The 9,712-nt window shown below is 54.5% G+C and overlaps 1 pseudogene; it reads right to left on the reverse strand.

Annotated features, from left to right (window-relative positions):
• Positions 1-1,079: 1,079 nt before the first annotated feature.
• LOC101152100 (cell division cycle protein 27 homolog) lies at positions 1,080-2,997 on the reverse strand (annotated as a pseudogene).
• Positions 2,998-9,712: the final 6,715 nt, after the last annotated feature.

Genomic DNA, 9,712 nt, shown 5'->3' on the forward strand with positions numbered 1-9,712 from the left:
AACCCCAAAGATAACCGTATCTGACAAAAAAGCTTCCACAGAGTTATGACTTCAGAATTATACTTTCTCTTGATATTTATTTATTTATTTATTTATTTATTTATTTTATTTTTTTCTTGAGATGGCTTCTTGCTCTGTTGCCCAGGCTGGTGTGCAATGGCATAATCTTGGCTCACTGCAACCTCCACTTCCCGGGTTCAAGCGATTTTCCTGCCTCAGCCTCCTGAGTATCTGGGACTACAGGCACCCGCCACCATTCCCAGCTAATTTTTATACTTTTAATAGATATGGGGTTTCACCATGTTGGCCAGCATGGTCTCGATCTCTTGACCTTGTGATCTGCCCTCCTGGGCCTCCCAAAGTGCTGGGATGACAGGCATGAGCCACCGTGCCTGGCCTTCTCTTGATATTTAAACTTTTAAGTCAGTCCAGAAAAATACAATACATGTCAACAGTAATTATGGTGTTGAGGCAGAAGTAGGACCAAACTTTCTCATATGTTATTCAGTTGATAACAATATGACCTGGGTAGTAATTTCCTATGTGTCTACTTATACACAAGTACAAAAAAGTAAAACAGAGATACTGCTAAATAAAAGGGTACACTAAGTTCCTAATAGTAACTCAATAAACTGGAACACTGTCAAAAAGCAGCATCTAGTGAATTTTTTCAGTGTTTTTTTCTATTATCCAATAAGTGAATTATGCTATTCCTTTCCAATTTTCCAAGCACTATATGTCTCAATCACCATTTCTGTGTTCGAAGAAAAAGTAACAAATGAAGTAACAAAACTAAACAAGCAAACAAACAAACAAAACACAACTAGAGCATCTGCAAAAGTTTGGTAGAAGACTGAAACTCTTGAGTATAAGGATCTGGTATTCTATTATCATTAGTTAACTTAAGAGTTTGTTAAAGACATATATTTCATAAGAAAGCGTGTTAGTTTGAAGTTATTGACCAGTATGTACCATCCCTAAGTATTAGTAACCAAATTCATGAAAATAAAGCGCTAACAAGAAAAATTAGTGACTACCAGCACCATCAACAAGACTTTCTCTTTACACTTCATTACCACTTACCATGCATTATAATGTCTAGGATTGACTCTGATAGAATTTCGAAAACTAGCTAATGCTTTGTCCAATTCTTCAGTTAAGACAAACTCATGCCCTAATAGAGTATAGACATAAGCATAATTTGGATCCACTTGGATAGCTCTCTGAAAGAATTTAATTGCAATATCGTGTTCCTGTTGCAGACTGAAACAGTTCCCTGCAGCACACCAGGCCTCTGGCGAATTTTTATTCCTGTCTGTTAAGTCTTTTGACAGAACTGAAAGAGCAACATCTTTTTGAAGATGCCAAAGTGTTGTAGAGTAGATTTCCATGCCTTCGACTCTATGATTCTCAATCCTTCTAACCTCTGAGAATATTCTTTCAGCTTGCATGGACTCTGAAAGTTCAAAATAGGCCCTTCCAATTTGGCACAGTACCCAACCAGTATTGTAGTGGTGAGAAGGTAAATGGCTCAAAATATTTATAGCTTCTTTGCAGTGGTATGAACACAAAGCTAAATAACCTTTCCCCCTTTCACGAAGAAGGCTCATCAAGCCTTCTGCTGCTGCTTTTTGTAGATTAAAAGCCTGAATCTGAGGTGTGATTATGGATATTTTCCCTTCTGAAATGATGGAAGAGTCCAATTTTGTTGTTTCCAGGCTGTCATTTATATTAGGTTGAGTTATTCCTCCTTTATTAGTTTTACTTTTTGTTTTTCTGTTTGGGATTTTAGGTGGAAACTTCATTTTTAATTTCTTCCTATTCTCCTTGGTTGTGGAACTGTCACTAGTAAAGTGTCGTGAACTTCTTCGATGCAGTGCATTTGGGGGAGATGTCATAGTGGGGCTCAATACCTGAGGTGTCGTACTTATTTATGGACCAGAACTTTCTGTTTGTGCAAGAATTGGAGTTACCTCTCGGCTATTTCCACGCTGTAAGAAGACAGACTTTGCTCCAGTTTGGCCTATTCTGGCAACAGACTTTTTTGAAGGGACTCCGGTGGATGTCACATCCATTACAGAAGGTGTATTAGTGTAGTTTTGTAAATAGGATCCATCTCCAGGACTTGGGGTTTCTAATGGCAAAAATCCCAAAACTTGGGGTTAATGGACTAAGAGATGCTGGTCCTCCTAATAAACCTCGATCAGTTTTTGGTTTATTTTGAACCTGTTTAGATAATATGGAAGTTCCTGTTCCCAGTGGGAGAGTATCAGGTGAAATTACAGCTGAATCAATAGAAGACACTGGGGAATCTGTGTTCAAGGAGTACTTTGAATTGGAAGATTCTAAATTCAATCTGTTTAATTCAGTTGCTTTCTGGGGTGTTTCCGTAAGAATGGTCTCAGGCTGTCTGTGACATAAACTATGACGAGGTACTTGTGTGGTGCAACACTTGGACAGACAGTTGCTAAACTTCTGTAAAGATGTGAATTTAAACCTTTGGTCAGGATCTGGCTTTTCACCTATTTCACATAATGATTCAAAGGGATACCAGAGGAAAGGATTTAAACTAAGGCTCTTTTGGTAGCATTCTGATCCTTTGGCAAGCCGATCTGTCTTGCAATATACATGTCCCAACAATGGAAGGGGAAAGCAAGCTCAATCACCAAACTCAGTAACAATATCATCATGGGTTTTCTGCTTATGAAACACTCCACTAGATAAGATTTGTTCCCCTTCTACAAGCTTGCTGACATCAAAACAACATTTTGCAAGCAGGTATTTGCATTGCGGTGTAGGACAACTGTGTCCTTTCAAGAGTCTATATGCCTTATAGGCCTTTCCTGGGCGGTAAGAACAGGTCACCAGTAAAAACAAGGCTTCTTCTGAGTGTACTTCTGCATAAAGACGTTCTGCGAGGAAAACCCTATCTCGGTAAGCATAGTGGTTTAGTGCTTGCCATGTAGCAGCCTGGACGGGTTCCTTTAGCACCGTCATCCTCGAGGCTCAGGCCCACTTTCTGCAGTGCCTCAGACACCCCCCCAACCCGCCCACCCCCCTCCCCCCCATAGCGGCTCCGGTCTGGCCAGCCTCGGCTCATTTAAACTCACCAGTTACCAGGGGATGGGGGAGGCCGAGCCAGAATGACTTCTTTACCCTGCCAACTCTGGAAAGCCCTGCCCCTTGTGATCCATGGCAAAGCGAGAGTCACCTCATGTTTGGAAAACGGATCCGCTCCCAGGTTCAGTGGAGGGATGTGGCATGTAGGATGAAGGACTCTCTTCTTCTGATTGGGTCTGCACAGTGGGGCCTAGGGCTGGAGCTCTCTCTGTGCGGACCGCTGACTCCCTCTACCTTGGGTTCCTTCGGCCCCACCCTGGGACACGGGCCTTGGCAGATTCTGACCCTTCCTGGCTCTTAAGTCACTGTCAGAAAGCCCATCTCGTGCTTGGATGCCCCGAATGGCTGTGGCCCGAATGACAATGTTTCCTCTCTGGAAACATTGGAAATCTCTCCTCTATGCGCAGCCAACTGAAACCACAGGAGCTCGGGACACAAGCCGCCATCCACCTCACTGCTTTCGGGAGAGAATGCTGAGTCTCTTACCGACTCTCTCTTGACTTGAGTTCTTCATGGGTGTGTGGTTAAGACGTAGTCAGACCAGATGTATTAACTCAGGCCGGGTGCTGGTGGCTCACGCCTGTAACCCCAACACTTTGGGAGGCCGAGGCCCTAGGATCCCTTGAGGAATCGCCTAACCCTGTGGAGGTTGAGGCTGCAGTGAGTGAGCCATAATGGTGTCACTGCACTCCAGTCTGAGCGAAAGACAGAGTGAGGCCCTGTCACAGGCAGGCAGGCAGGCAGGCAGGCAGGCAGGCAGACAGACAACAGCTGCATTATGTTCTTCTCAGGGTAGGAAGCAAAAATAACAGAATACTGTGCTTAATTTTTTTTTTTTTTTTCTGGGGGGACGGAGTTTCACTCTTGTTGCCCAAGCTGGAGTGCAATGGCACCATCTCGGCTCACTGCAACCTCCACCTCCCGTGTTGAAGCGATTCTCCTGCCTCAGCCTCCTGAGTAGCTGGGATTACAGGCATGGGCCACCACACCCGGCTGAGTTTGTATTGTTAGTAGAGACGGCATTTCTCCATGTGGGTCAGGCGGGTCTCGAACTGGCCACCTCAGGTGATCTGCCCACCTCGGCCTCCCAAAGTGCTGGGATGACAAGCGTGAGCCATTGCGCCCGGCCAGCTATGTTTTTTTTTTAAATTTTCAATTTTGATCTCTTTATTATTATTATTATTCTTTTTTTGAGACGGAGTTTCGCTCTGTTACCCAGACTGGAGTGCAGTGGCGTGATGTCGGCTCACTGCAAGCTCTGCCTCCCGAGTTCACGCCATTCTCCTGTCTCAGCCACCCAAGTAGCTGGGACTACAGGCGCCCGCCACCGCGCCTGGCTAATTTTTTGTATTTTGAGTAGAGACGGGGGTTTCACTGTGGTAGCCAGGATGGTCTCGATCTCTTGACCCCCGTGATCCGCCCGCCTCAGCCTCCCAAAGTGTTGGGATGACAGGCGTGAGCCACCGAGCCCGGCCTATTTATCTATTTATTAACTTTGAGTCCAGGTTATGAAACCAGTTAGTTTTTGTATTTTTTTAGAGACGAGGTTTCACCATGTTGCCAAGGCTTGGAATTAGGGATCCACCTTCCCTCGCATCCCAAAGTGCGGGGATGACAGGCGTGAGCGTACCGCACCCGGCTCCGCCCGTTCCCCCCTCAGCTTATCACTCAGGTGCCCGAAGTCCAGCGGTGGTGTGTGGTTCCCACCCCCAGCGCCCCCTCCTCCGGTCGCCGGCGCGGTGTCCGCGAGTGGGTCCTGAGGGAGCTCGTTGATGTGGGGGTCGAGAAGGTTGAGTGAGAAACGCCCATGCCACGCGGGGAAGGGCGCCGCCTGGTCTGGCGATTGCAGGTCCTGTGATCCCCTGTGACAGGTGCGCGCGGGCCGTGTGAGCGATCTCGGTGGGCTTGGGCAGGTGACGCGTGCGCCAGCCTGCCGCCGAGGGGCTACCGTTCTGCCTCCGACAGGTTGTGTGTGGATTTACTTGGAGGTGCTTTGCCTAGGAGAAAGGAGGCTGGTGGACGGGGGCCCTTGGGGGCTTGCGCGCACTCGTAGCGCCCAGGCCCCCCGCCCAGACCGCGAAGGCTCAAGGTTGCCGCACGCAGATTTTTCCTGTACCGCAGGCCCCCTCCTTTCCCCAGGCGTCCCTGAGCACCTCTGAGGGCCCGACGAGGGGCGACTGGCAGGTGGGGAGTGTGACCCACCCTCCGTGAGACAGCCTTCTCTAGCGATCCCAGAGGTGTGCCTTTGGGCTACAGGATCCCCCGGCCTGCCGCCTCTCTTTGCGTTATGGTAGCGCTGCCGTAGCGACTAGCTTGCAGAGGACACTCCTCCACTTCCTCCTCGACGGGGTGAGGTGGGGAGAGCTAGGGTTCCCCCGGCCTCCGCGGTGGGGATGGAGGGCCGCTCGTCGCCTACTGTGTGGCCCGCGCCTCCCCCTTCCGAGTCGGGGGAGGATCCCTCCGTGCCGGGCCGGCGTCCTAGCGGTTGGGAGGCTGCGCGAGCGGTGGCTGTGCCCGGCGTTCCCTCCGGCGCGTGACCCGCTCCGCTGCGAGCCAGCTCTCCACCCGCTCCCCTGAGGAGCAGCGACCAGTGCCGACGACCGCGTTTGCGTGGCACGGGGTTGGGCCGCCTGGCCATGAGAGGCGTCCCAAGTGGGGGGCGCGCCGGTCTCCCGGAGCTTGACCGGGTCAGAGGATGGGAGAAACGAGCAACCTAGCCCTGGCGTTGGGTTTGTGGCTGAGGTCGCTTCGGGGTCCGGATGGCGGGACCCGGGCTCGTGAGGCGGGTCTCGGTGGGTGCCAAGGGCCGTCCGGCGTCCTAGGCGGGGCGCCGCGGGACCTCCCTCCTGTCTGTGGCGGTGGGATCCCGTGGCCGTGTTTTCCTGGTGGCCCGGCCGTGCCTGAGGTTTCTCCCAGAGCCGCCCTTCTGCGGGCTTCCGGGTGCCCTTGCCCTCGCGGTCCCTGGCCTTGAGTCTGTGCCCTCCTCCCCACCCGCGTATCCTCTCTCCCCGAGCGGCTTACCGGCTTAGGCTGTGGTGGCCCGGTCTGGGACCAAACCCGGCTCCGCCTTGTGTGGCGTCGCTGCCGGCCACTGGTTGGCCCGTTGTCCGTGTCCCCGGGAGCGCGCCTTCGGGACCAGCTCGGCGGCGCCCCGCATGGGCCTGGTGGGAGTCCGGAGGGTATGGGGTCGGCGTGCAGCGCGCGCAGGGAAGAGGGTTCCGGGGGCTGGCCGCGATGGCGGCGGCGGTGGGGGAGCCGCGGGCCCGCCGAAGGCCAGTCGGCCGCTCCAGGTGCCGCGCGGGGCCGCCTTCGTGCTTGGAGGCCGCTGGCGGTGAGATCCCGGGCACCGCAGTCCGCTTCTCATTCGCTGCCCAAACGTCGGGGCCGCCCCGCGCCCACCGCGCGCGAGTGGCCGCCGGTCCCTCGCGGCTGCCATGCACGGGTCGGGCGGTCTGCCTGGTTACACGTGGGCGTGAAGAGTCGGGAGTGGTGAGCCCATCGGTGGATGTTGTGTAGTGTGGGTGTATGGGATGTCCGGTTCGCCGCCCCATCACCTCGCTCCCACCGCCCCGCGCTGCTCCCTCCCTCCCACACGCCCGGTCGCCCGCCCTGCCGCACCCATCCTCGAGACTGGGACGCCGGGCTCATCCTCGCGAGGCCCGGAGGCCACTTTCTACCTACTTGGTTGATCCTACCAGTACAATATGCTTGTCTCAAAGATTATGCCATACATGTCTAAGTACGCAGGGCCGGTACAGTGAAACTGCCAATGTCTCATTAAATCAGTTATGGTTCTTTTGATCGCTCGCTCCTCTCCTACTTGGAAAACTGTGGTAATTCTGGAGCTAATGCATGCCGAAGGGCGCTGACCCTCTTCGCGGGGAAGATGCGTGCATTTATCAGATCAAAACCAACCCGGTCAGCCCCTCTCCGGCCCCGGCCGGGGGGGGTCGGGTGCCACCGGCTTTGGTGACTCTAGATGGCTTCGGGCCAATCGCACGCCCCCTGTGGCAGCGACGACCCATTCGAACGTCTGCCCTATCAACTTTCGATGGTAGTCGCTGTGCCTACCATGGTGACCATGGGTGACGGGGAATCAGGGTTCGATTCTGGAGAGGGAGCCTGAGAAATGGCTACCACATTCAAGGAAGGCAGCAGGCATGCAAATTACCCACTCCCGACCCGAAGAGGTAGTGACGAAACAAAACAATACAGGACTCTTTCGAGGTCCTGTAATTGGAATGAGTCCACTTTAAATCCTTTAACGAAGATCCATTGGAGGGCAAGTCTAGTGCCAGCAGCCGCGGTAATTCCAGCTCCAATAGCGTATATTAAAGTTGCTGCAGTTAAAAAGCTCCTAGTTGGATCTTGGGAGTGGGCGGGCCATCCGCCAGGAGGCGAGCCACCGCCTGTCCCCGCCCCTTGCCTCTTGGCGCCCCCTCGATGCTCTTAGCTGAGTGTCCCGCAGCCCAAAGCATTTACTTTGAAAAAATTAGAGTGTTCAAAGCAGGTCTGAGCCGTCTGGATACCGCAGCTAGGAATAATGGAATAGGACCGCGGTTCTATTTTGTTGGTTTTCGGAACTGAGGCCAGGATTAAGAGGGACGGCCGGGGGCATTCATATTGCACCACTAGAGGTGAAATTCTTGGACCGGCGCAGTTCGGACCAGAGTGAAAGCATTTGCCAAGAATGTTTTCATTAATCAAGAACGAAAGCGGAGGTTCCAAGACGATCAGATACCTTCGTAGTTCTGACCATAAACGATGCCGACTGGCGATGTGGCGGCGTTATTCCCATGACCCGCTGGGCAGCTTCCAAGAAACCAAAGTCTTTGGGTTTTTAGGTTCCAGGGGGAGTATGGTTGCAAAGCTGAAACTTAAAGGAATTGGTGGAAGGGCACCACCAGGAGTGGAGCCTGCGGCTTAATTTGACTCAACATGGGAAAAATCACCCGGCCCGGACACGGACAGGATTGACAGATTGATAGCTGTTTCTCTGTTCCATGGGTGGTGGTGCGTGGCCTTAGCTGGTGGAGTGATTTTTCTGGTTAATTCCGATAACCAACAAGACTCTGGCATGCTAACTAGTTACGCGACCCCCGAGCGGTCGGCGTCCCCCAACTTCTTAGAGGGACAAGTGGCCTTCAGCCATCTGAAATTGAGCAATAACAGATCTGTGATGCCCTTAGATGTCCGGGACTGCACGTGCGCTACACTGACTGGCTCAGCGTATGCCTACCCTACGTGGCAGAGGCGGGTAACCTGTTGAACCCCATTCATGATGGGGATGGGGGATTGCAATTATTCCCCATGAAGGAGGAATTTCCAGTAAGTGCGGGTCATAAGCTTGCCTGAAGTGCCTGCCCTATTTACACACCGCCCATCTCTACTACTGATAGGATGGTTTAGTGAGGTCCTCGGATCGGCCCCGCCGGGTCAGCCCACTGCCTGGCGGAGCGCTGAGAAGACAGTCAAACTTGACTATCTAGAGGAAGTAAAAGTTGTAACAAAGTTTCAGTAGGTGAACCTGCGGAGGGATCATTAATGGAGAAGAACGAAGCCGTGGCGGCGAAGCCGCGTCCTTCCTCCTTGGCAGACCGTGTTCCCTGTGTGGCGCGTGCGTGGGTGGGGTCGTGCCCTTTGTTTGTTGCATGGCCCCGCCTGCCCCGAGAGCCGCAGAACTCGGGAGGGAGAGAGCGGGGAGAGAGAGACACGTGTGCGGGGACGAAACCGTGTGTGCGTGTCGTGGGGCAGGCTGGATGGCTGGCAGGCCTGGTGAGCAGCGGGGAGCGGCCCCCTGCCCTGGCCCGCACGTGTGTGTCGGCGGGCGCCGGGATGGTTCTCGGCGTCACGGCGGGGTGGGGGTCTCGGTGCCCTCCCCGCCGGAGCTGTCGTCCCGCCCTGTCCCGCTGGCTCGGCCCCATCCCGCCGGCTCCTGTTGGGGCAGGCCGGGTTCCCATCGCTGCCGCTGCCGCCATCCTTGCCTCTGCCACACCGCGCCACCGGGCCCGGCCTGGCCCGCTCACTCTCCCCAGCCTTCCCGCTAGGGCGTCTCAAGGGTAGGGGGCCGGACGACTGTCCCCACCTCCTCGTCCGCCCCTGCAGTCCAGGTACCTAGCGCTTTCAGGCGCAGAGGTTTAAGGACCGCTTGGGGGGTCGCCCGTCCGCCCATGGGTCGGGTGCGGTGGGCCCGCAGGGGAGTCCGTTCGGGAGGGGCCCACCCCTCCCTCGCCTCCTCTGCCGACTCCGTCCCCTCGGCCGGCCGGGGCCGCGCCGCACTTGCGTGTCGCCACTGACGCCGGTGGGGGCTTTACCGGCGGCCGTCGTGCCATCGCGCGCGTGCCGCGCGTGTGGCCTGTGCACCGCGCAGTGGGGGCGGGAATCCCCGGGCGCCCGTGGGGTGCTGTCAGCGTTCGCCCTCCGCCCCCGTGGTCGGCACCGCCTCCCTGTGTTGTGAAACCTTCCGACCCCTCTCTGGAGTCTGGTCCGGTTGCTGTATGACTGGCCGGCCTGAGGTAAACCCTCTGGGGGACGTGCTGTGCCAGGAGGGCCTCCCAGTGTTGGGGGCGCCCTGGCCAAATCCACCTTGTAT

Source organism: Gorilla gorilla, chromosome 11, assembly GCF_029281585.2.
Source record: "Gorilla gorilla gorilla isolate KB3781 chromosome 11, NHGRI_mGorGor1-v2.1_pri, whole genome shotgun sequence".
Lineage (NCBI taxonomy): Eukaryota > Metazoa > Chordata > Mammalia > Primates > Hominidae > Gorilla > Gorilla gorilla.